We start from the raw sequence: 24,383 nt of genomic DNA, 5'->3' as shown, positions 1-24,383 counted from the left end.
TCGATATATCGGGTCTTTCACGTAGTAAAACATCCCAAGGCAACTCAGTCACACTCTGTCCCAATCTCTCTGTCTCTCTCTCTTTCTCTCTGTCTCTCAGTCTCTCGATCTCTCTCTCTCTCTCACTGTCTCTCTCTTTCTGTGCAGAGCGGAGGAAGGGGAGAGAGGGAGAAGGGGAGAATTGTTGAGATGGGGAGGGGGAGAGTCTGATGGAAAAGGGGAGAGCGAGAGTGAGGGAAGGAGAGAAAGTCAGGAGGGAGGGGAGTGGAGACAGGTGAAGGGAGGGAGAAGGAGAGGGAAGATAGAGCGAGGAGGGGAGAAAATGAAAAGGGAGAGAGGAAGGAGTGAGCGAGAGGGGAAGGGGAGAGAGAGCAGAATGGGGAGCGAGGGGGAAAGGAGAGGGAGAGAGGGGGGAAGCTGAGAGAGAGGGGGAAGAGGAGAAAGATCAGCAAGGAGAGAGCAGAAGGGGCGAGATAGGTGAAAGGATAGAGAGTGAGGGGAGAGAGGGGAAGGAGTGAGAGACGGGGAAAGAGAGATAGCGGGAGAGAGGGTAAAAAGATGCAGAACGGATTGTGATGGGGAAGGAAGAGGGAGGTTTGGAAGGGTAGAGAGAAGCCTGTTTTTCAAGGGTCGGTCTCAGAGCTGTTTAATATTTATAATTTAAGCCCTTGTTAATTGACAGTGAACTTAAATACTGAACTAATTTTGAGTAGGCCCCAGTGAGATTTGAACTCACAACCCCTGGTTTACTAGATCAGTGCTCTAACCCCTGAGCTATGGAGCCACCTGCTTTGAGAAAGACAGGGGAAGGAGCAGGAAAGAGAGGGGAAGGGAAAAGAGAGAGTGCAAGGAGGAAGAGAGAGGGGAATTGTCATTTATTCAACCAGCATTTTAACCCATGTCTCATCTGACCAAAGTTGTACACTATGAGAACATTGACCACAAGGGGGTGAACTTGTGGGAGACACTCCTAACCTGGATCTTCAGGTATAAAAGTGGAAGCTCCACCCACTTCCATCACTTGAGTGCTGTGGAATAAAGGACAGGTCACAGACTGACCTTCTCTCAAGCATGGGCCTCGTGTGCATTTATACTGTGCAGTAAGGACGTATCAGTGAAGGGGAGAGAGAGAGGGGAAGGAGTGAGAGAGAGGGAAGGGGAGACAGGTAGGAAGAGTGAGGGGAAGGGAGAGTCAGAGGGGGAGAGGAAAGAGGGGGTAAGTGGAGAGAGTGTCTGTAATGGTGGGGAGAGAGTGGAAGGAGTGTGAGAGGGAAGGGGAGAGAGGGGGAAGGAGTGGTTAGCGGACAGAGGGGTTAGGGAGAGAAGTAAGATAGACGAGGAAGGAGAGAGAGGAAGGAGTGGGGAGAGAATGAAAGTAGAGAGGAAAGGGGAGAGCAAGAGGAGTGAGAGGGTGAGGCAAGGGAAGGGGGGAAAGGGGAATGAGTGAGAGACGGGGAAAGCGAGATAGCGGGAAAGGAGAGAGGGGTAAAAAGATATAGAACAGGTCGTGATGAGGAAGGGAGAAAGAGATTTGGAAGGGGAAAGAGAATCGAGAAGAGGAGAGGGGGAAGGGAGCCTGTTGTTGCAGAGTCGGTCTTGGAGCTGTTTAATATTTATAATTAAAGCCCTTGTTAATTGAAATACTGAGCTAATTTTGAGTAGGCTCCAGTGAGATTTGAACCCACGACCCCTGGTTTACAAGACCAGTGCTCTTACCCCTGAGCTATGGAGCCACCTACTCTGTGAAAGACAGGGGAAGGAACAGGAAAGAGAGGGGAAGGGAAAAGAGAGAGTGCAAGGAGTGAGAGAGAGGGGGAAGGGGAGAGAGAGAGTGGGGAATGGGGGGAAGGGGAGAGAGAGTGGATGGAGTGAGAGATATCAATGGAAATTGACACGGGTGCATCCGTGAGTGTAATAGCGGAGTCGCTGTACATCGACAAATTGCGTGATTTCCAGCTTGAACAAGATGAGGAGTCCAAGTCATGTTTGACTATAAATACTCATCTAGGCCTATATCAATTTAATAGGCTACCGTTTGGAGTGTCTTCCGCCCCTGCCATATTCCAAGGGGTGATGAACCAGATTTTGCAAGGTATTGAAGGGTTAGTATGTTATTTAGATGACATACGAATTTCAGCATCAAATAGACAAATTCACAATAACATATTGAATGAAGTCCTCAAAAGGCTTGAGAAGCACAGAGTGCGCGTGTCTGCTCGTAAGTGTGAGTTATTTAAAAACTCAGTGGAGTACTTAGGGTACAGAGTAGACAAAGATGGTTTACATCCAACCATGGGAAAGCTGGATGCAATTAGGAATGCACCCACTCACAGGGTGTGGCAAAGGCTACATATTGATTTTGCTGAGTTAGAAGGACAACAATTGTTCATTGTGATTGATAGCCATTCGAAGTGGGTTGAGGTGTTTCCAATGTGGAAAATAACAACAAGTAAAACAGTGGACATTTTACGAAAATTATTTTCTTCATTTGGCCTCCCTGAAGAAATTGTTTCAGATACTGGACCACAATTTCGTTCAGAAGAATTTGCACAATTCACGAGCAAAAATGGTGTGAAGCATACCAAGGTTCCACCATACCATCCTGCTTCGAATGGTGCAGCAGAGCACACTGTACAAATTGTAAAACGTGCCCTCACAAAACAAATGTTAGATCCAAATCCAAGGAAACGACAATTGTCATTGGATCACAAATTGGTTAATTTTTTGATTACATATTGAAATACTCCTCATACAACTACTGGTCGAACACCAGCAGAGTTGTTTCTCAAATGACAGCCACGAACCAGATTCTCGTTGTTAAAGCCAAATTTGGCACAGTCCGTAGAAGAGACACAATTAAGACAGAAAGAGAAGCATGATAGAGGTAGAGTAAAAGAGAGAAGTGTGAAATTGAACCAGAAGTTGAGAGTGAAGAACCATCACCATAAATGGTTAAAGTGGTTACCAGGAAGAGTGATGAAGATATGTGGTCCGCGCACATATTTGGGAAGGATGTTTGATAATGGGCAGGTTAGGTTTGTTCATATTGATCATATTTTACGTACAGACATGGAAGGAGTTGAAGGTGGGAATGATTCAATTATTTCTGACTTATCAGATAGTTTTGATACACCAGTAGCAAATCCTAAATCCAATGTACTGGAAACAAATCCAGGAGAGAATCAGAATGAAAGTCTGAGTCCGAGTCAGGAAAACAAAGAGCCTGACGTTAGAGTGAGTTCAAATGAAAATCAAGGAAATTCCGTGAGGAAAACGTTCTTCAGGATGAGCCTCGAATGAGTGTGAAATCGACACCATGTTTGGAAGGTTCTGTTCAAGAGCGAAGAAATCCTCTTCGAAACAGAAAACAAGTGGTAAAGTTAAATTTGTAAATATGGAAAAAAGAATAAGTTTATATCCTGTGTTATGTATAAACATGAAAGTTATGTATGATGTTTGTTATAATAACTTCTTCATTAAGGAGGGAGAAGTGCAATGTCTGTCAGCTTGTAATGTTTATAGCTCCACTCTGTGGATGTGGACGTATTGTGTACTGCAACTGCATAGTTAATAATAAACAGAACCAGGCAGATTTCCGGAGGCTTCCGAGAGAGCTGCCTGCCATGTTGGAAGCTGTGTGTGCTTATGCTCTGTGAATATATCACAGTGAGATAGCGGAAAAGGGAGAGAGGGGTAAAAGGATGTAAAATGGCAAAGGCAGATGGAGAGACAGTGTAAGCGAGACGAGAACTTGCAGTTCCATGGTCGGTCTCGGAGCTGTTTAATATTTATAATTAAAGACCTTGTTAATTGACAGTGAACTTAAATATTGAGCTGCTTTAGAATAGGCCCCAGTGAGCTTTGAACTCATAACCCCTGGTTTACAAGACCAGTGCTCTAACCCCTGAGCTATGGAACCACCTGCTCTGGGCTGTGGGTCATTCCCCAGTTAGTGCTGTGTGTTTGAAGAATGAGGAGGGGTCAGTGAAACGCTCAGATTGTGTCTCATCCCCCAGACTCCTGCCTCAGTCTCTTCAATATTCGCCTCTCAACATCGATATATCGGGTCTTTCACGTAGTAAAACATTCCAAGGCAACTCAGTCACACTCTGTCCCAATCTCTCAGTCTCTCTGTCGCTCACTATATCTCTCTCACGCTCTCTCTCTGTCTCTCCATCACTTTCTCTCTGTCGCTCTCTGTCTCTCGAGCTGGAAGGAGTTAGAGAGAGGCAAGGGGAAAGTCAGAAGGGAAAGGAGAGAGAGAGAGAGAGGGAGGAGAGAGATTGAGGAGTGAGTGGAGAGAGAGGAGCGGAGAGTGGGGAAGGGGAGAAAGCGGGGGAAAGGGACAGGGAAGGGGAGAGAGAGAGAGAGAGAAGGAGAGAGAGAGGAGTGTGTCAGTAGTTGTCATGACATCGACAGTCCACGAGGTGAGCGTCTATTAGAGGAAGAGAGAGGGAAGGCGAGAGTGAGGGGAAGGAGTGAGAGAGAGGGAAGGGGAGAGTGAGGGGAAGGAGTGAGAGAGAGGGAAGGGGAGAGTGAGGGGAAAGAGTGAGAGAGAGGGAAGGCGAGAGTGAGGGGAAGGAGTGAGAGAGAGGGAAGGGGAGAGTGAGGGGAAGGAGTGAGAGAGAGGGAAGGGGAGAGTGAGGGGAAAGAGTGAGAGAGAGGGAAGGGGAGAGTGAGGGGAAGGAGTGAGAGAGAGGGGAGGGGAGAGTGAGGGGAAGGAGTGAGAGAGAGGGAAGGGGAGAGTGAGGGGAAAGAGTGAGAGAGAGAGAAGGGGAGAGTGAGGGGAAGGATTGAGAGAGAGACAGGGAAGAGGAGAGACAGAGGGAACACCAACAATAATGTGTATTTATATAGCGCCTTTAACGTAGTGAAACGTCCCAAGCTGCTCCACAGGAGGATTATGGGATAAAAATTTGACACCGAGCCACAAAAGTAGAAATTAACGCAGGTGAAGAGGTCGGTTTTAAGGAGCGTCTTGAAGGAGGAAAGAGAGGTAGAGAGGCGGAGAGGTTTAGGGAGGGAGTTCCAGAGCTTGGGGCCCAGGCAACAGAAGGCCCGGCCACCGATGGTGGAGCGATTATAATCAGCGATGGTCAGGAGGGCAGAATTAGAGGAGTGCAGACATCTCGGGGGGTTGTGGGGCTGGAGGAGATTACAGAGATAGGGAGGGGTGTAGGGGCTGGAGGAGGTTACAGAGATAGGGAGGGGTGTAGGGCTGGAGGAGGTTACAGAGATAGTAAGGGGTGTAGGGGCTGGAGGAGATTACAGAGATAGGGAGGGGTGTAGGGGCTGGAGGAGGTTACAGAGATCTCGGGGGGTTGTGGGGCTGGAGGAGGTTACAGGGATAGGGAGGGGCGAGGGGCTGGAGGAGGTTACAGAGATAGGGAGAGGTGTAGGGCTGGAGGGGGTGACAGAGATAGGGAGGGATGTAGGGGCTGGAAGAGGTTACAGAGATAGGGAGGGGTGTAGGGGCTGGAGGAGGTTACAGAGATCTCGGGGGGTTGTGGGGCTGGAGGAGGTTACAGAGATAGGGAGGGGCGAGGGGCTGGAGGAGGTTACAGAGATAGGGAGAGGTGTAGGGGCTGGAGAAAGTTACACAGATACGGAGGCTTGTGGGGCCGGAGGAGATTACAGAGATAGGGAGGGGTGTAGGGGCTGGAGGAGGTTACAGAGATAGGGAGGGGTGTAGGGGCTGGAGGTTACAGAGATAGGGAGGGGTGTAGGGGCTGGAGGAGATTACAGAGATAGGGAGGGGTGTAGGGGCCATGGAGAGATTTGTAAACAAGGATGAGAATTTTGAAATCGAGGCGTTGCTTTACCGGGAGTCAATGTAGGTCAGTGAGCACAGGGAGGTGATGGGTGAGTGGGACTGGGTGCGAGTTAGGACACGGGGGTAGTGAGCACAGGGGGTGATGGGTGAGTGGGACTCGGTGCGAGTTAGGACACGGGGGTAGTGAGCACAGGGGGTGATGGGTGAGTGGGACTCGGTGTGAGTTAGGACACGGGGGCAGTGAGCACAGGGGGTGATGGGTGAGCGGGACTCGGTGCGAGTTAGGACACGGGGCAGTGAGCACAGGGGGTGATGGGTGAGCGGGACTGGGTGCGAGTTAGGACACGGGTCAGTGAGCACAGGGGGTGATGGGTGAGTGGGACTGGGTGCGAGTTAGGACACGGGGCAGTGAGCACAGGGGGTGATGGGTGAGCGGGACTGGGTGTGAGTTAGGACACGGGTCAGTGAGCACAGTGGGTGATGGGTGAGTGGGACTGGGTGCGAGTTAGGACACGGGGCAGTGAGCACAGGGGGTGATGGGTGAGCGGGACTGGGTGTGAGTTAGGACACGGGGTCAGTGAGCACAGGGGGTGATGGGTGAGCAGGACTCGGTGCGAGTTAGGACACGGGGCAGCGAGCACAGGGGGTGATGGGTGAGTGGGACTGGGTGTGAGTTAATACACGGGGTCAGTGAGCACAGGGGGTGATGGGTGAGCGGGACTCGGTGCGAGTTAGGACACAGGACAGTGAGCACAGGGGGTGATGGGTGAGTGGGACTCGGTGCGAGTTAGGACACGGGGTCAGTGAGCACAGGGGGTGATGGGTGAGCGGGACTCGGTGCGAGTTAGGACACGGGGCAGTGAGCACAGAGGGTGATGGGTGAGTGGGACTCGGTGCGAGTTAGGACACGGGGCAATGAGCACAGGGCTGATGGGAGGGCGGGACTCGGTGCGCGTTAGGACACGGGAGTGAGCACAGGGGGTGATGGGTGAGCGAGACTGGGTGCGAGTTAGGACATGGGGTCAGCGAGAACAGGGGGTGATGGGTGAGTGGGACTGGGTGCGAGTTAGGACACGGGGGCAGTGAGCACAGAGGGTGATGGGTGAGTGGGACTGGGTGCGAGTTAGGACACGGGGGCAGTGAGCACAGAGGGTGATGGGTGAGCGGGGCTGGGTGCGAGTTAGGACACAGGTCAGTGAGCACAGGGGGTGGTGGGTGAGTGGGACTGGGTGCGAGTTAGGACACGGGTCAGTGAGCATAGGGGGTGATGGGTGAGCGGGACTCGGTGCGAGTTAGGACACGGGGCAATGAGCACATGGGGTGATAGGTGAGCGGGACTCGGTGCGAGTTAGGACATGGGGCAGCCGAGTTTTGGATCACCTCTAGTTTACGACGGGTAGAATGTGGGAAGGAGTGAGAGAGAGAATCAGTGAATCATAAACATTTACAGCATGGAAGGACGACATTCCGGCCCATCGTGTCCACACCGGCCGACCAAGAGCTACCCAGCCTAATCCCACTTTCCAGCTCTGGGTCCGTAGCCCTGTAGGTTACGACACTTCAAGTGTACATCCAAGTACTTTTTAAATGTGGTGAGGGTTTCTGCCTCTACCACCCTTTCAGGCCGTGAGTTCCAGACCCCCACCACCCTCTGGGTGAAGACATTTCCCCTCAAATCCCCTCTAAACCTCCCCACAATTACTTTAAATCTGTGCCCCCTGGTTATTGACCCCTCTGCTAAGGGGAAATAGGTCCTTCCTATCCACTCTATCCAGGCCCCTCATAATTTTATACACCTCAATTAAATCTCCCCTCAGCCTCCTCTGTTCCCAGGAAAACAACCCCAGCCTATCCAATCTTTCCTCGTGGCTAAAGTTTTCCAGTCCCGGCAACATCCTGGTAAATCTCCTCTGCACCCTCTCCAGTGCAATCACATCCTTCCTGTAATGTGGTGACCAGAACTGCACGCAGTACTCCAGCTGTGGCCTAACCAGTGTTGTGTACAGTTCGAGCGTAACCACAGGGCGGGGGTAAGGTGTGCATTTAATAAATTTGGTGAATTTACAGAGTGCCCTCCGAGGGTCAAACCGATGTGGCCGTGGGATTAATTATTTGTGGAAAATCCCAACTGGATCATCTTGTGTCCATTGCCGCATCTTGAGCCTAAAACCAGCGAAGGCAGGAACTGGGAAATGTCAGGATATCGCAGGAAGGATGTGATTGCACTGGAGAGGGTGCAGAGGAGATTTACCAGGATGTTGGCGGGACTGGAGAATTTTAGCGACGAGGAAAGATTGGATCGGCTGGGGTTGTTTTCTTTGGAACAGAGGAGGCTGAGGGGAGACCTCCATTCCTTCACCCAGAGGGTGGTGGGGGTCTGGAACTCACGGCCTGAAAGGGTGGTAGAGGCAGAAACCCTCACCACATTTAAAAGGTACTTGGATGTACACTTGAAGGGAGAGAGGGGAATGAGTGGGAGAGGGAATGGGAGAGAGAGGGGGAAGGAGTCAGCCAGAGGGGAATGGGAGAGAGCGTAATGGGAGAGAGCGAGACGGGGAGGGGAGCGAGATGGGAAGTCGAGAGAGGGAGGAGGCAGGGGAGAGAGAAAGGAAGGGGAGAGGGAGGGAGCAGGGGAGAATCTGAAAAGAAAGGCAAAAGAGTGAGAGAGAGGAGGGAGGAGAGAGACAGGGAAAGGGGAGAGAGAGGGAAAGGGGAGAGAGATGGGAAGTCGAGAGAGGGAGGAGGCAGGGGACAGAGAAAGGAAGGGGAGAGAGAGGGAGCAGGGGAGAATCTGAAAAGAAAGGCAAAAGAGGGAGAGAGAGGAGTGAGGGGAGGGAGCGGAAGGAGAGAGAGGGGAAGGGGAGAGAGAGAGGGAAAGGGGAGAGAGAGATGGAGAAAGTGAGATTGCGGGAAAGTGAGAGAGGAGTTAAAAAAAAATGTAGAACAGGTCGCGATCTGGAAAGCAGAGAGGCAGGCAAAGGTGTGAGGGGAGCCTGAAGTTCCATGGTCAATCTCAGAGCTGTTTAATATTTATAATCAATGCCCTTGTTAATTGAAATCCTGAGCTCATTTTGAGCAGTTTGCAGTGAGATTTGAACCCACGACCCCTGGTTTACTAAACCAGTGCTCTAACCCCTGAGCTATGGAACCAGCTGCCCTGGGCTGTGGGTCATTCCCCAGTTAGTGCTGTGTGTTTGAAGAATGAGGAGGGGTCAGTGAAACCCTCAGATTGTGTCTCATCCCTCAGACTCCTGCCTCTGTCTCTTCAATATTCGTCTCTCAACATCGATATATCGGGTCTTTCACGTAGTAAAACATCCCAAGGCAACTCAGTCACACTCTGTCCCAATCTCTCTGTCTCTCTGTCTCTCTATCTCTTTCTTTCTGTCTCTCACCTTCTCACTCTGTCCCTCGAGGGGAGAGGGTAGAGCGGGGGAAGAGGAGAGAGAGGGAGAAGGGGAGAGAGAGGGGGGATGGGAGAGATGGGGAGGGGGAGAGTCTGATGGGAAAGGGGAGAGCGAGAGCGAGGGAATGAAAGGGAGGATGGAGGGGAGTGGAGACTGTGGAGGGGAGAGAGAAGGTGAGGGAGAGGAGAGAGAGAGGAGGGGAGAAAATGAAAAGGGAGAGGGGAAGGAGTGAGCGAGAAGGGAATGGGAGAGAGAGAGGGAAGGCGAGAGCGAGAGAGGGGAGGGGAAAGAGAGGGAAGGGGAGAGAGAGTGGGGGGAAGGTGAAAGAGATGTTGAGAGGAGTGATGGGGAAGGAGTGAGAGAGAGAGGGGAAAGGGAGAGAAAGAGTGGGGAAGGAGAGGGAAAGAGAGGGGAAGGGAAAAGAGAAAGTTGGGAATGTGAAAGAGCGGGAGGGGAAGGGGAGAGAGTGGGAGAAGGGGGAAACCTGAAAAGAAATGGAAAAGAGAGAGAGAGGAGGGAGGGGACGAAAGAGAGGGAGGAAGGAGAGGGAAGCGGAGAGTGAAAAGCGGAGAGAGGAGGAAGGAGAGACAGTGAGGGGAGAGGGTTAGAGAGGGGAATGAGTGAGTGTAATGTCTGTCAGCTTGTAATGTTTGTCGCTCCACACTGTGGATGTGGACATATTGTGTACTGCAACTGCAGAGTTAATAATTAAACTGAACCAGGCAGATTTCCGGAGGCTTCCGAGATCGCTGCCTGCCTTGTTAGGAGCTGTGTGTGCTGTGCTTTGTGAATATATCACAGTGAGAGACGGGGAAAGCGAGATAGTGGGAAAGGGAGAGAGGTAGGAAGGAGTGAGAGAGAGTTGGAAATGGGAGACAGGGAGGAAGAGAGAGCGGAAGGGGAGAGAGAGAGGGGGAGGGGAAAGAGAGGGAGGGGACAGAGAGAGGGGGAAGGAGAGAGATAGAGAGAGAGGAAAGGATGAGAGCGGGGAATAGGAGAGAGCGGAAGGGGAGAGAAAGAGATGGAAGGCGAGAGAGGAAGGGGAGAGAGAGAAGGGAAGAGGAGAGAGAGGGAGAATGGGAGAATCTGAAAAAAAAGGGAAAAGAGAGAGAGAGGAGGGAGGGGAGGGAAGAGAGGGCAGGGGAGAGTGGGGGATGGAAGAGGGCGAGAGATGGGAATGTGAGAGACGGGAAAAGCGAGAAAGCGGAAAAAAGATGTAAAACATGTCAAGCAGAGAGAGAGAGAATGTTGTGAGGGGAGCTTGTTGTTCCAGGGTCAGTCTCAGAGATGTTGAATAATTATAATTAAAGCCCTTGTTAATTCACAGTGAATTTAAATACTGAACTAATTTTGAGTAGGCCTCAAAGAGATTTGAACCCACGACCCCTGGTTTACTACACCAGTGCTCTAACCCCTGAGCTATGCAACCACCTGTTGTGGGCTGTGGGTCATTCCCCAGTTAGTGCTGTGTGTTTGAAGAATGAGGAGGGGTCAGTGAAACGCTCAGATTGTGTCTCATCCCTCAGACTCCTGCCTCCGTCTCTTCAATATTCACCTCTCAACATCGATATATCGGGTCTTTCACGTAGTAAAACATCCCAAGGCAACTCAGTCACACTCTGCCTCAATCTCTCAGTCTCTCTCAATCTCTCTGTGTCTCTGTGTATCTTTCTCAGTCTCTCTCTCTCTGTCTTTCTTTCTCACTCTCTCTCTGTCTCTCTATCACTTTGTCTCTCTGTCTCTCTCTCTCTCTCTCTCACTCACTCTCTCTCTGTTTCTCTCTCTTTTTCAGTCTCTCTCTCTGTCTCTCTATCACTTTCTTTCTGTCGCTCACTGTCTCTCGAGCTGGAAGGGGTTAGAGAGGGGGAAGGGGAAAGTCAGAAGGGAAAGGAGAGAGAGAGAGAGAGAGGGAGGGGAGAGATTGAGGAGTGAGTAGAGAGAGAAGAGCGGAGAGTGGGAAGGGGAGAAAGTGGGGCAAAGGAACAGGGAGAGGGAAGGAGTGAGTGAGGGGGGAAGGCGAGAGAGAGAGAGAGAGAGATGGAGAGAGGAGCGTGTCAGTAGTTGTTATTACATCGATAGTCCACTAGGTGGGGGTCTATTAGAGGAAGAGAGAGGGAACGGGAGAGTGAGGGGAAGCAGTGAGAGAGAGGGAAGGAGAGAGTGAGGGGAAGGAGTGAGAGAGAGGGAAGGGGAGAGTGAGGTGAAGGAGTGAGAGAGAGGGAAGGAGAGAATGAGAGGAAGGAGTGAGAGAGAGGGAAGGGGAGAGTGAGGGGAAGGAGTGAGAGAGAGGGAAGGGGAGAGTGAGAGGAAGGAGTGAGAGAGAGAGGGGAGCGGAAAGAGAGGGAAGGGGAGAGAGAGTGGGGGGAAGGTGAAAGAGTTGTTGAGAGGAGTGATGGGGAAGGAGTGAGAGAGAGCGAGGGGAAGCGGAGAGAAAGAGTGAGGAAGGAGAGGGAAAGAGAGGGGAAGGGAAAAGAGAAAGTTGGGAATGTGAAAGAGCGGGAGGGGAAGGGGAGAGGGTGGGAGCAGGGGGAAACCTGAAAAGAAATGGAAAAGAAAGAGAGAGAGAAGAGGGAAGGGAGGGAGGGGACGAAAGAGAGGGAGGAAGCAGAGGAAAGCGGAGAGTGAAAAGCGGAGAGAGGGGGACGGAGAGACAGTGAGGGGAGAGGGTTAGAGAGGGGAATGAGTGAGTGTAATGTCTGTAAGCTTGTAATGTCTGTAGCTCCACACTGTGAATGTGGACATATTGTGTACTGCAACTGCAGAGTTAATAATTAAACAGAATCAGGCAGATTTCCGGAGGCTTCCGAGAGAGCTGCCTGCCTTGTTAGGAGCTGTGTGTGCTGTGCTCTGTGAATATATCACAGTGAGAGACGGGGAAAGCGAGATAGTGGGAAAGGGAGAGAGGTAGGAAGGAGTGAGAGAGAGTTGGAAATGGGAGACAGGGAGGAAGAGAGAGCGGAAGGGGGGAGAGAGAGGGGGAGGGGAAAGAGAGGGAGGGGACAGAGAGAGGGGGAAGGAGAGAGATAGAGAGAGAGGAAAGGATAAGAGAGTGGAATAGGAGAGAGCGGAAGGGGAGAGAGAGAAGGGAAGAGGAGAGAGGGAGGGATAGAGAGAGAAAGGAAGGGGAGAGAGAGGGAGAATGGGAGAATCTGAAAAAAAAGGGAAAAGAGAGAGAGAGGAGGGAGGGGAGGGAAGAGAGAGCAGGGGAGAGTGGGGGATGGAAGAGGGCGAGAGATGGGAATGTGAGAGACGGGAAAAGCGAGAAAGCGGAAAAAAGATGTAAAATATGTCAAGCAGAGAGTGAGAGAATGTTGTGAGGGGAGCCTGTTGTTGCAGGGTCAGTCTCAGAGATGTTGAATATTTATAATTAAAGCCCTTGTTAATTGACAGTGAATTTAAATACTGAACTAATTTTGAGTAGGCCCCAGTGAGATTTGAACCCATGATCCCTGGTTTACTAGACCAGTGCTCTAACCCCTGAGCTATGGAACCACCAGCCCTGGGCTGTGGGTCATTCCCCAGTTAGTGCTGTGTGTTTGAAGAATGAGGAGGGGTCAGTGAAACGCTCAGATTGTGTCTCATCCCCCAGACTCCTGCCTCCGTCTCTTCAATATTCACTTCTCAACATCGATATATCGGGTCTTTCACGTAGTAAAACATCCCAAGGCAACTCAGTCACACTCTGCCTCAATCTCTCAGTCTCTCTGTCTCTCTGTGTCTGTCTCTTTCTTTCTGTCTCTCACCTTCTCACTATGTCCCTCGAAGGGAGAGGGTAGAGCGGGAGAAGGGGAGAGAGAGGGAGAAGGGGAGAGAGAGGGGGGATGGGAGAGATGGGGAGGGGGAGAGTCTGATGGGAAAGGGGAGAGCGAGTGCGAGGGAATGAAAGGGAGGATGGAGGGGAGTGGAGACTGTGGAGGGGATAGAGAAGGTGAGTGAGAGGAGAGAGAGAGGTGGGGAGAAAATAAAAAGGGAGAGGGGAAGGAGTGAGCGAGAAGGGAATGGGAGAGAGAGAGGGAAGGAGTGAGCGAGAGAGGGGAGGGGAAAGAGAGGGAAGGGGAGAGAGAGTGGGGGGAAGGTGAAAGAGATGTTGAGAGGAGTGATGGGGAAGGAGTGAGAGAGAGAGAGGGGAAGGGGAGAGAAAGAGTGGGGAAGGAGAGGGAAAGAGAGGGGAAGGGAAAAGAGAAAGTTGGGAATGTGAAAGAGCGGGAGGGGAAGGGGAGAGAGTGGGAGCAGGGGGAAACCTGAAAAGAAATGGAAAAGAGAGAGAGAGGAGGGAGGGGACGAAAGAGAGGGAGGAAGGAGAGGGAAGCGGAGAGTGAAAAGCGGAGAGAGGGGGAAGGAGAGACAGTGAGGGGAGAGGGTTAGAGAGGGGAATGAGTGAGTGTAATGTCTGTAAGCTTGTAATGTTTGTAGATCCACACTGTGGATGTGGACATATTGTGTACTGCAACTGCAGAGTTAATAATTAAACTGAACCAGGCAGATTTCCGGAGGCTTCCGAGAGAGCTGCCTGCCTTGTTAGGAGCTGTGTGTGCTGTGCTTTGTGAATATATCACAGTGAGAGACGGGGAAAGCGAGATAGTGGGAAAGGGAGAGAGGTAGGAAGGAGTGAGAGAGAGTTGGAAATGGGAGACAGGGAGGAAGAGAGAGCGGAAGGGGAGAGAGAGAGGGGGAGGGGAAAGAGAGGGAGGGGACAGAGAGAGGGGGAAGGAGAGAGATAGAGAGAGAGGAAAGGATGAGAGCGGGGAATAGGAGAGAGCGGAAGGGGAGAGAAAGAGATGGAAGGCGAGAGAGGAAGGGGAGAGAGAGAAGGGAAGAGGAGAGAGAGGGAGAATGGGAGAATCTGAAAAAAAAGGGAAAAGAGAGAGAGAGGAGGGAGGGGAGGGAAGAGAGGGCAGGGGAGAGTGGGGGATGGAAGAGGGCGAGAGATGGGAATGTGAGAGACGGGAAAAGCGAGAAAGCGGAAAAAAGATGTAAAACATGTCAAGCAGAGAGAGAGAGAATGTTGTGAGGGGAGCTTGTTGTTCCAGGGTCAGTCTCAGAGATGTTGAATAATTATAATTAAAGCCCTTGTTAATTCACAGTGAATTTAAATACTGAACTAATTTTGAGTAGGCCTCAGAGAGATTTGAACCCACGACCCCTGGTTTACTACACCAGTGCTCTAACCCCTGAGCTATGCAACCACCTGTTGTGGGCTGTGGGTCATTCCCCAGTTAGTGCTGTGTGTTTGAAGAATGAGGAGGGGTCAGTGAAACGCTCAGATTGTGTCTCATCCCCCAGACTCCTGCCTCCGTCTCTTCAATATTCACTTCTCAACATCGATATATCGGGTCTTTCACGTAGTAAAACATCCCAAGGCAACTCAGTCACAATCTGCCCCAATCTCTCAGTCTCTCTCAATCTCTCTGTGTCTCTGTGTATCTTTCTCAGTCTCTCTCTCTCTGTCTTTCTTTCTCACTCTCTCTCTGTCTCTCTATCACTTTGTCTCTCTGTCTCTCTCTCTCTCTCTCTCACTCACTCTCTCTCTGTTTCTCTCTCTTTTTCAGTCTCTCTCTCTGTCTCTCTATCACTTTCTTTCTGTCGCTCACTGTCTCTCGAGCTGGAAGGGGTTAGAGAGGGGGAAGGGGAAAGTCAGAAGGGAAAGGAGAGAGAGAGAGAGAGAGGGAGGGGAGAGATTGAGGAGTGAGTAGAGAGAGAGGAGCGGAGAGTGGGAAGGGGAGAAAGTGGGGCAAAGGAACAGGGAGAGGGAAGGAGTGAGTGAGGGGGGAAGGCGAGAGAGAGAGAGAGAGAGATGGAGAGAGGAGCGTGTCAGTAGTTGTTATTACATCGATAGTCCACTAGGTGGGGGTCTATTAGAGGAAGAGAGAGGGAACGGGAGAGTGAGGGGAAGCAGTGAGAGAGAGGGAAGGGGAGAGTGAGGGGAAGGAGTGAGAGAGAGGGAAGGGGAGAGTGAGGTGAAGGAGTGAGAGAGAGGGAAGGGGAGAGTGAGGGGAAGGAGTGAGAGAGAGGGAAGGGGAGAGTGAGGTGAAGGAGTGAGAGAGAGGGAAGGAGAGAATGAGAGGAAGGAGTGAGAGAGAGGGAAGGGGAGAGTGAGGGGAAGGAGTGAGAGAGAGGGATGGGGAGAGTGAGAGGAAGGAGTGAGAGAGAGGGAAGGGGAGAGTGAGGGGAAGGAGTGAGAGAGAGGGAAGGGGAGAGTGAGAGGAAGGAGTGAGAGAGAGTGGGGAGCGGAAAGAGAGGGAAGGGGAGAGAGAGTGGGGGGAAGGTGAAAGAGTTGTTGAGAGGAGTGATGGGGAAGGAGTGAGAGAGAGAGAGGGGAAGCGGAGAGAAAGAGTGGGGAAGGAGAGGGAAAGAGAGGGGAAGGGAAAAGAGAAAGTTGGGAATGTGAAAGAGCGGGAGGGGAAGGGGAGAGGGTGGGAGCAGGGGGAAACCTGAAAAGAAATGGAAAAGAAAGAGAGAGAGAAGAGGGAAGGGAGGGAGGGGACGAAAGAGAGGGAGGAAGCAGAGGAAAGCGGAGAGTGAAAAGCGGAGAGAGGGGGACGGAGAGACAGTGAGGGGAGAGGGTTAGAGAGGGGAATGAGTGAGTGTAATGTCTGTAAGCTTGTAATGTTTGTCGCTCCACACTGTGAATGTGGACATATTGTGTACTGCAACTGCAGAGTTAATAATTAAACTGAACCAGGCAGATTTCCGGAGGCTTCCGAGAGAGCTGCCTGCCTTGTTAGGAGCTGTGTGTGCTGTGCTCTGTGAATATATCACAGTGAGAGACGGGGAAAGCGAGATAGTGGGAAAGGGAGAGAGGTAGGAAGGAGTGAGAGAGAGTTGGAAATGGGAGACAGGGAGGAAGAGAGAGTGGAAGGGGGGAGAGAGAGGGGGAGGGGAAAGAGAGGGAGGGGACAGAGAGAGGGGGAAGGAGAGAGATAGAGAGAGAGGAAAGGATAAGAGAGTGGAATAGGAGAGAGCGGAAGGGGAGAGAAAGAGATGGAAGGCGAGAGAGGAAGGGGAGATGGAAGGCGAGAGAGGAAGGGGAGAGAGAGAAGGGAAGAGGAGAGAGGGAGGGATAGAGAGAGAAAGGAAGGGGAGAGAGAGGGAGAATGGGAGAATCTGAAAAAAAAGGGAAAAGAGAGAGAGAGGAGGGAGGGGAGGGAAGAGAGAGCAGGGGAGAGTGGGGGATGGAAGAGGGCGAGAGATGGGAATGTGAGAGACGGGAAAAGCGAGAAAGCGGAAAAAAGATGTAAAATATGTCAAGCAGAGAGTGAGAGAATGTTGTGAGGGGAGCCTGTTGTTGCAGGGTCAGTCTCAGAGATGTTGAATATTTATAATTAAAGCCCTTGTTAATTGACAGTGAATTTAAATACTGAACTAATTTTGAGTAGGCCCCAGTGAGATTTGAACCCATGACCCCTGGTTTACTAGACCAGTGCTCTAACCCCTGAGCTATGGGTCATTCCCCAGTTAGTGCTTTGTGTTTGAAGAATGAGGAGGGGTCAGTGAAACGCTCAGATTGTGTCTCATCCCCCAGACTCCTGCCTCCGTCTCTTCAATATTCACCTCTCAACATCGATATATCGGGTCTTTCACGTAGTAAAACATCCCAAGGCAACTCAGTCACACTCTGCCTCAATCTCTCTGTCTCTCTGTGTCTCTGTGTATCTTTCTCAGTCTCTCTCTCTCTCTCTCTGTCTTCCTTTCTCACTCTCTCTCTGCCTCAATCTCTCTGTGTCTCTGTGTATTTTTCTCAGTCTCTCTCTCTCTGTCTTTCTTTCTCACTCTCTCTCTGTCTCTCAATCACTTTGTCTCTCTGTCTCTCTCTCTCTCTCTCTCACTCACTCTCTCTCTGTTTCTCTCTCTTTTTCAGTCTCTCTCCCTGTCTCTCTATCACTTTCTCTCTGTCGCTCACTGTCTCTCGAGCCGGAAGGGGTTAGAGAGGGGGAAGAGGAAAGTCAGAAGGGAAAGGAGAGAGAGAGAGAGAGAGAGGGAGGGGAGAGATTGAGGAGTGAGTAGAGAGAGGAGCGGAGAGTGGGAAGGGGAGAAAGTGAGGGAAAGGAACAGGGAGAGGGAAGGAGTGAGTGAGGGGGAAGGCGAGAGAGAGAGAGAGAGAGATGAAGAGAGAGGAGCGTGTCGGTAGTTGTTATTACATCGATAGTCCACTAGGTGGGGGTCTATTAGAGGAAGAGAGAGGGAAGGGGAGAGTGAGGGGAAGGAGTGAGAGAGAGGGAGGGGAGAGTGAGGGGAAGGAGTGAGAGAGAGGGAAGGGGAGAGTGAGGGGAAGGAGTGAGAGAGAGGGAAGGGGAGAGTGAGGGGAAGGAGTGAGAGAGAGGGAAGGGGAGAGTGAGAGGAAGGAGTGAGAGAGAGGGAAGGGGAGAGTGAGGGGAAGGAGTGAGAGAGAGGGAAGGGGAGAGTGAGAGGAAGGAGTGAGAGAAAGGGAAGAGGTGAGTGAAGGAAAGGAGTGAGAGAGAAGGAAAGGGAGAGTGAGGGGAAGGAGTGAGAGAGAGGTAAGGGGAGAGTGAGGGGAAGGAGTGAGAGAGAGAGAAGCAGAGAGTGGGGGAAGGAGTGAGAGAGAGGGAAGGGGAGAGTGAGGGGAAGGAGAGAGAGAGAGGGAAGGGGAGAGTGAGGGGAAGGAGTGAGAGAGAGGGAAGGGGAGAGTGAAGGGAAGGTGTGAGAGAGAAGGAAGGGGAGAGTGAGGGGAAGGAGTGAGAGAGAGGGAAGGGGAGAGTGAGGGGAAGGAGTGAGAGAGAGGGAAGGGGAGAGTGAGGGGAAGGAGTGAGAGAGAGGGAGGAGGAGAGTGAGGGGAAGGAGTGAGAGAGAGACGGGGAAGAGGAGAGACAGAGGGAACAACAACAATAATGTGTATTTATATAGTGCCTTTAACGTAGTGAAACGTCCCAAGGTGCTCCACAGGAGGATTATGGGATAAAAATTTGACACCGAACCACAAAAGTAGAAATTAGCGCAGGTGAAGAGGTTGGTTTTAAGGAGCATCTTGAAGGAGGAAAGAGAGGTAGAGAGGTGGAGAGGTTTAGGGAGGGAGTTCTAGAGCTTGGGGCCCAGACAACAGAAGGCAAGGCCACCGATGGTGGAGCGATTATAATCAGGGATGGTCAAGAGTGCAGAATTAGAGGAGTGCAGACATCTCGGGGGGTTGTGGGGCTGGAGGGAATTACAGAGATAGTGAGGGGTGTCGGGCTGGAGGAGGTTACAGAGATAGGGAGGGGTGTAGGGGCCATGGAGGGATTTGTATACAAGGAAGAGAATTTTGAAATCGAGGCGTTGCTTAACCGGGAGCCAATGTAGGTCAGCGAGCACAGGGGGTGATGGGTGAGTGGGACTGGGTGTGAGTTTGGACACAGGGTCAGTGAGCACAGTGGGTGATGGGTGAGTGGGACTCGGTTTGAGTTAGGACACGGGGGCAGCGAGCACAGGGGGTGATGGGTGAGTGGGACTCGGTGCGAGTTAGGACACGGGGCAGTGAGCACAGGGGGTGATGGGTGAGCGGGACTCGGTGCGAGTTAGGACACGGGGGCAGCGAGCACAGGGGGTGATGGGTGAGTGGGACTGGGTGTGAGTTAGGACACGGGGGCAGTGAGCACAGGGGGTGATGGGTGAGTGGGACTCGGTGCGAGTTAGGACACGGGGCAGTGAGCACAGTGGGTGATGGGTGAGTGGGACTCGGTGCGAGTTAGGTCATGGGGGCAGTGAGCACAGGGGGTGATGGGTGAGTGGGACTGGGTGCAAGTTAGGACATGGGGCAGCCAAATTTTGGATCACCTCTAGTTTACGACGGGTAGAATGTGGGAAGGAGTGAGAGAGAGAATCAGAGAATCATAAACATTTACAGCACGGGAGGAGGCCATTCGGCCCATCGTGTCCACACCGGCCGACCAAGAGCTACCCAGCCTAATCCCACTTTCCAGCTCTCGGTCCGTAGCCCTGTAGGTTACGACACTTCAAGTGTACATCCAAGTACTTTTTAAATGTGGTGAGGGTTTCTGCCTCTACCACCCTTTCAGGCCGTGAGTTCCAGACCCCCACCATCCTCTGGGTGAAGACATTTCCCCTCAAATCCCCTCTAAACCTCCCCACAATTACTTTAAATCTGTGCCCCCTGGTTATTGACCTCTCTGCTAAGGGGAAATAGGTCCTTCCTATCCACTCTATCCAGGCCCCTCATAATTTTATACACCTCAATTAAATCTTCCCTCAGCCTCCTCTGTTCCGAGGAAAACAACCCCAGCCTATCCAATCTTTCCTCATGGCTAAAGTTTTCCAGTCCCGGCAACATCCTGGTAAATCTCCTCTGCACCCTCTCCAGTGCAATCACATCCTTCCTGTAATGTGGTGACCAGAACTGCACGCAGTACTCCAGCTGTGGCCTAACCAGTGTTGTGTACAGTTCGAGCGTAACCACAGGGCGGGGGTAAGGTGTGCATTTAATAAATTTGGTGAATTTACAGAGTGCCCTCCGAGGGTCAAACCGATGTGGCCGTGGGATTCATTATTTGTGGAAAATCCCAACTGGATCATCTTGTGTCCATTGCCGCATCTTGAGCCTAAAACCAGCGAAGGCAGGAACTGGGAAATGTCAGGATATCGCAGGAAGGATGTGATTGTACTGGAGAGGGTGCAGAGGAGATTTACCAGGATGTTGGCGGGACTGGAGAATTTTAGCGACGAGGGAAGATTGGATCGGCTGGGGTTGTTTTCTTTGGAACAGAGGAGGCTGAGGGGAGACCTCCATTCCTTCACCCAGAGGGTGGTGGGGGTCTGGAACTCACGGCCTGAAAGGGTGGTAGAGGCAGAAACCCTCACCACATTTAAAAGGTACTTGGATGTGCACTTGAAGTGCCGTAAGCTACAGGGCTACGCACCGAGAGCTGGAAAGTGGGATCAGGCTGGGATCATATCATCATCATCGGCAGTCCCTCGGAATCGAGGAAGACTTGCTCCCACTCGTAACATGAGTCCTGAGGTGACTGAAATGGTCACCTTCCGTGCTGTAAGTTTCTATGAGTCGGTGATATATCGGTGTCTCTGAGACTGGATGTGGAAAAGGTGGGATACAGACTGGGGGTGGGAAGTGAAAGTACTGTGGGCAGATTATAAAGTGCGGAGTGAGTGGTTCCTGTTGATGGTGTCGGCCTGTCGCCGATTGACGGTCAATTCAGTAACAGAAGCCAAAATTGAATAGGCCCCAGTGAGATTTGGTGCAAAGGTAAAGCGGAGGGACGCTGAGAAGTCCAGGAACCCACTGCGTTCCAATAAGTTGTTTGCAACTGTGGAACCCATGTGAGCGTTCTTTCGCGGCCAATGATGTACTATCATATGGGGTCGGGGGTACGTTAAAACAAGCCAAAGTAGCGGGTGAACACCAACCGGTCGTATATGTATCTGACAAAGTACTTGTAGCAAGTGATGTGTTACCACACGAGGTCGGGAGTGTTGTACACCAAACCAAAGTAGCGGGCGAGCCCCAACCGGTTGTACATGTATCCTGTAAGTTACCCAAGGCAGTAGCCTGCGTTCATGGGGCAAAAGAGAGGCACCAACGAGGGTCCCAATATGTGCCCGAGTCAGACAAGCTGCCCATCCCACAGTTTTGGGAGAGCAGAGGCAGCATTATCAAGGCTTTGTTTGGAATATGTCTAACACTGTGTGTGCTCTGTAACATGATCCGCCACGGGCCAGGCACTGAGAATGGCGCTGATGCCCTCAGTTGACCAACCTTGCCCACCCCCCGGGGTGGAAACGGCGCAGCCCACAGACCTGCTCGTTGTTACGGAAGTGCGAGAAAGCGATGGGTCCACCGTAAGGGCCCCCTCAGTTTAGGCCCTGGACCAGCCAGGGTCCCACATTACCGCCTGCTCACGGCGAACCGCCAGACGGGAGTGTTGCAGCTTATCCGTCGCAAAGACGTAATGCTCATCCCATCAGATTGCCCCCCCCCCCTGTGGGGCAAACCCTGCAACGTGTTACAAAGAAAGGCAGGGAGGCTACACACAGTCGGTGGTGCGGGAACCTCCGTACTACGGCCCAGGATCCACGGGGGACCACACGGCCTCCCGCTACCACTGAAAGTCTCAGGGCCGTATCGGCCCATCCTGGGCTCTCCAGGCCTTAGGGCCAGCGACAATAGTCCGCAGCGGGCAGCCCAGATCACCAAGCCGAGCACCACACGTGTCGCGGTAGACTCCCTACAGACCCCGGCTGTCCCGGGTTGCTACGCAGTCACCGGACAGAGTCGCTCAGGACCGAGCCTTCCGCCTGCTATCAGCAGAGAATGCACCACGATCGTACGGCCCCCCTCCACGCCACATCAGAATAAGTGACGTGGACAATATTCAGGGCCCCCAGATGGGGCCGAGAGCACTGTGTGAGACAAAGAGGGGAATGGAGTGTGTGTGTGTGTGTGATGAAAATGGAGTGTTTGGTTGTGAAACCATGTACTGAGCAAACGCAGAAAGCGTTTGGACCAGACCAGACTGCAAACTATCGATAAGCAGGCCACCATTGTGAAAGGACCTGGCCACGTCTGTCCCATCACACCAGGCACTCGGCCGGGCAGCAACGTTCCGACCAACTCACCCAGGCCAGGAATTCAAATCAGGTGATCGACCCGGGGACACAGGGCGTCATATCGCCTCAACTTGCAAATAACTGGTACATGAGCCTTTGGAGGGGGCGGGGGGGGGGAGTGATGTTATGTATGCACCTAAACCTCACCAATATGTCAGACTTGCCACTAGGGGGCACACCTGTGGGAGGCCTAAGGGTCACTTGTGCACCCTGGGACAAGCAGGTACATAAGGTGATCCACCATGCTGCTTCCCCACTCTGGGGTCTCAATAAAGAGACCAAGGTCACAATAGTTTCAGCTTACGATACGGTCCCGTGGATTTATTCTGAACATAACAGTGATGGGGAGGGCAGAGAGAGATTTGGAAGGGGAAGAGAGAGTGTGAGGGAGACAAGGAGAGGAGAGGGGAGCCTGTTGTTCCTGGGTCGGTCTCAGAGCTGGTTAATATTTATAATTAAAGCCCTTGTTAATTGACGGTGAATTTAATAAATAAGTGGATCTTGAGGAGGCCCCAATGAGATTTGAACTCACGACCCCTGGTTTACTAGACCAGTGCTCTAACCCCTGAGCTATGGAGCCACCTGCTCTGGGAAAGACAGGGGAAGGAGCAGGAAAGAGAGGGTAAGGGAAAAGAGAGGGTGGAAGGAGTGAGAGAGAGGGGGAAGGGGAGACAGAGAAGGAAGGAGTGAGAGAGAGGGGGAAGGAGGGGGAAGAGGAAGAGAGGGAGGGAAAGGAGTGAGAGGGGGAAAGGGGAGAGAGTGTGTGGAAGGGAGGGAGAGAGTGTGGAAGGGAGGGAGAGAGTAGAAGGAGTGAGAAAGGGAGGGGAGGGGAAGAGAGGGGAGGAGGAGTGAGAGAGAGAGGGGAAGTGGAGAGAGAGTGGAAGGAGTGAGAGAGGGGGAAGGGGAGAGAGATGGGGATAGGAGAAATAGGAACGAGAAAGAGAGGGAGAAGGGGAGAATCTGAAAAGAAAGGGAAAAGGGAGAGACAGAGGAGGTAGGGGAGGAGAGAGAGGGGAGGAGAGAGGGAAAGGGAGAGTGAAAAGGCAGAACGGGAGGGGGAGAGAGGGTGGAGAGAGTGGGTAGGGGTATGAGGGGGAGGGGAGAGAGAGGGAAGATAGAGGAGGAAGGAGAGAGAGGGAAGGAGTGCGCGGTGAATAAAAGTGAGAGAGAAGGGGAGAGAGGGGAAGTGGAGAGTGAGAAAAGGGAAGGGTTAGAGAGAGGCGGGAAGGGGAAGGTGATCGTGGAGGAGTGGGAAAGAGAAGTGAAGGGGAAAGGGAGAGAGAAAGAGTGGCGAGGGGAAAGAGAGGGGACGGAGAGAGAGAGAGTGAAAGGGTGGGGGAGAGAGGGGGAGGGGAGTCTGTGAGGGACGGGGAAAGTTCAATAGCGGGAAAAAGATGCAGAACGGGAAGGGAGAGCGATATCACTGGAGACAAAAGGAGATTGTTGCTCCAGGGTCAGTCTCAAAGCTGTTTAATAGCCTTGTTAATTGAGGCTGAATTTAAATATTGAGTTAACTTTGAGGAGGCCCCATTGAGATTTGAACTCATGACCGCTGGTTTACAAGACCAGTGCTCTAACCCCTGAGCTATGGAGCCTCCTGTTTGAGGAGTTACAGGGGAAGGAACAGGAAAGAGAGGGGAAGGGAAAAGAGAGCGTGGAAGGAGTGAGAGAGATGGGGAAGGGGAAAGAGAGGAAGGGGAGAGAGAGGAAGACGGAGTGAGAGAGAGAGGAATGGGAGAGAAGGAGAGGGGGAGGGGAGAGACGGGAAGGGGAGAGAGATGGGAAGACGAGAGAGGGAGGGGGCAGGGGAGAGAGAAAGGAAGGGGAGACAGAGAGGGCGAAGGGGAGAATCGGAAAAGAATGGTAAAGAGAGAGAGTGGAGGGAGGGGAGGGACGAGAGTGGAAGGGGAGAGGGAGAGTGAAAGGGAGAGTGAAAAAGCAGAGGGGGAAGGGGAGAGAGGGGGGAGAGAGGGGGAGAGGAGAGAGAGGCAAGATAGAGGAGGGAGGAGAGAGAGGGGAAGGAGTGGGGGGAGAATGACAGGAGAGAGGAAAGGGGAGAGAGAGAGAGGGAGGGGAAGGGGAGTGAGCGAGGGGAATGGTAATGTGGGAGGGGAAGGGGAGAGAGAGAGGGGGAGGGGGAAAGAGTGGGGATGAAGAGATAGAGTTAAGGGGGGGAGAGAGAGCGGAAGGACTGAGAGAGGGAAGGGGAGAGAGAAGAATAGATGGTTCTGTTGTGTATCTGTAAAGCATGCACTCCCATCTTCCACCACCAGGGAGCACATCCCCTGAAGTCCCAAGGGATCCCAGCATCCCTTGGGAGCACTGTGTATAAGCCGGGCCCTAAGGCCTGTTCCTCACTCTGGAGTGTCTTAATAAAGACTGAGGTCACTGTTACTTTAACCTCCCTGTGTGCAGTCTCATCTGTGTTAGGAACACAACAGGTTCATTCTCTGGTTACCAACCAGTAACTAGTGGTGTGCCGCAGGGATCAGTGCTGGGACCCCAACTATTTACAATCTATATTAACGACTTGGAAGAAGGGACTGAGTGTAACGTAGACAAGTTTGCTGACGATACAAAGATGGGAGGAAAAGCAATGTGTGAGGAGGACACAAAAAATCTGCAAAAGG

The 24,383-nt window shown here is 52.2% G+C and overlaps 6 non-coding genes across 6 annotated transcripts; all 6 read right to left on the bottom strand.

Moving 5' to 3' along the window:
* Positions 1 to 711: 711 nt before the first annotated feature.
* Positions 712 to 784, bottom strand: trnat-agu (transfer RNA threonine (anticodon AGU)). The gene has a single exon. It is a non-coding gene; the product is annotated as a tRNA-Thr (tRNA).
* An 876-nt stretch (positions 785 to 1,660) lies between these two features.
* Positions 1,661 to 1,733, bottom strand: trnat-ugu (transfer RNA threonine (anticodon UGU)). The gene has a single exon. It is a non-coding gene; the product is annotated as a tRNA-Thr (tRNA).
* Positions 1,734 to 3,846: 2,113 nt separating this feature from the next.
* On the bottom strand, positions 3,847 to 3,919 carry trnat-ugu (transfer RNA threonine (anticodon UGU)). The gene has a single exon. It is a non-coding gene; the product is annotated as a tRNA-Thr (tRNA).
* Positions 3,920 to 12,599: 8,680 nt separating this feature from the next.
* On the bottom strand, positions 12,600 to 12,672 carry trnat-agu (transfer RNA threonine (anticodon AGU)). The gene has a single exon. It is a non-coding gene; the product is annotated as a tRNA-Thr (tRNA).
* Positions 12,673 to 22,260: 9,588 nt separating this feature from the next.
* trnat-agu (transfer RNA threonine (anticodon AGU)) lies at positions 22,261 to 22,333 on the bottom strand. Its single transcript has one exon. It is a non-coding gene; the product is annotated as a tRNA-Thr (tRNA).
* Positions 22,334 to 23,275: 942 nt separating this feature from the next.
* trnat-ugu (transfer RNA threonine (anticodon UGU)) lies at positions 23,276 to 23,348 on the bottom strand. Its single transcript has one exon. It is a non-coding gene; the product is annotated as a tRNA-Thr (tRNA).
* Positions 23,349 to 24,383: the final 1,035 nt, after the last annotated feature.

Source organism: Pristiophorus japonicus, unplaced genomic scaffold (genome assembly GCF_044704955.1).
Source record: "Pristiophorus japonicus isolate sPriJap1 unplaced genomic scaffold, sPriJap1.hap1 HAP1_SCAFFOLD_750, whole genome shotgun sequence".
NCBI lineage: Eukaryota > Metazoa > Chordata > Chondrichthyes > Pristiophoridae > Pristiophorus > Pristiophorus japonicus.
This window is presented reverse-complemented; position numbering and strand designations above follow the sequence as displayed.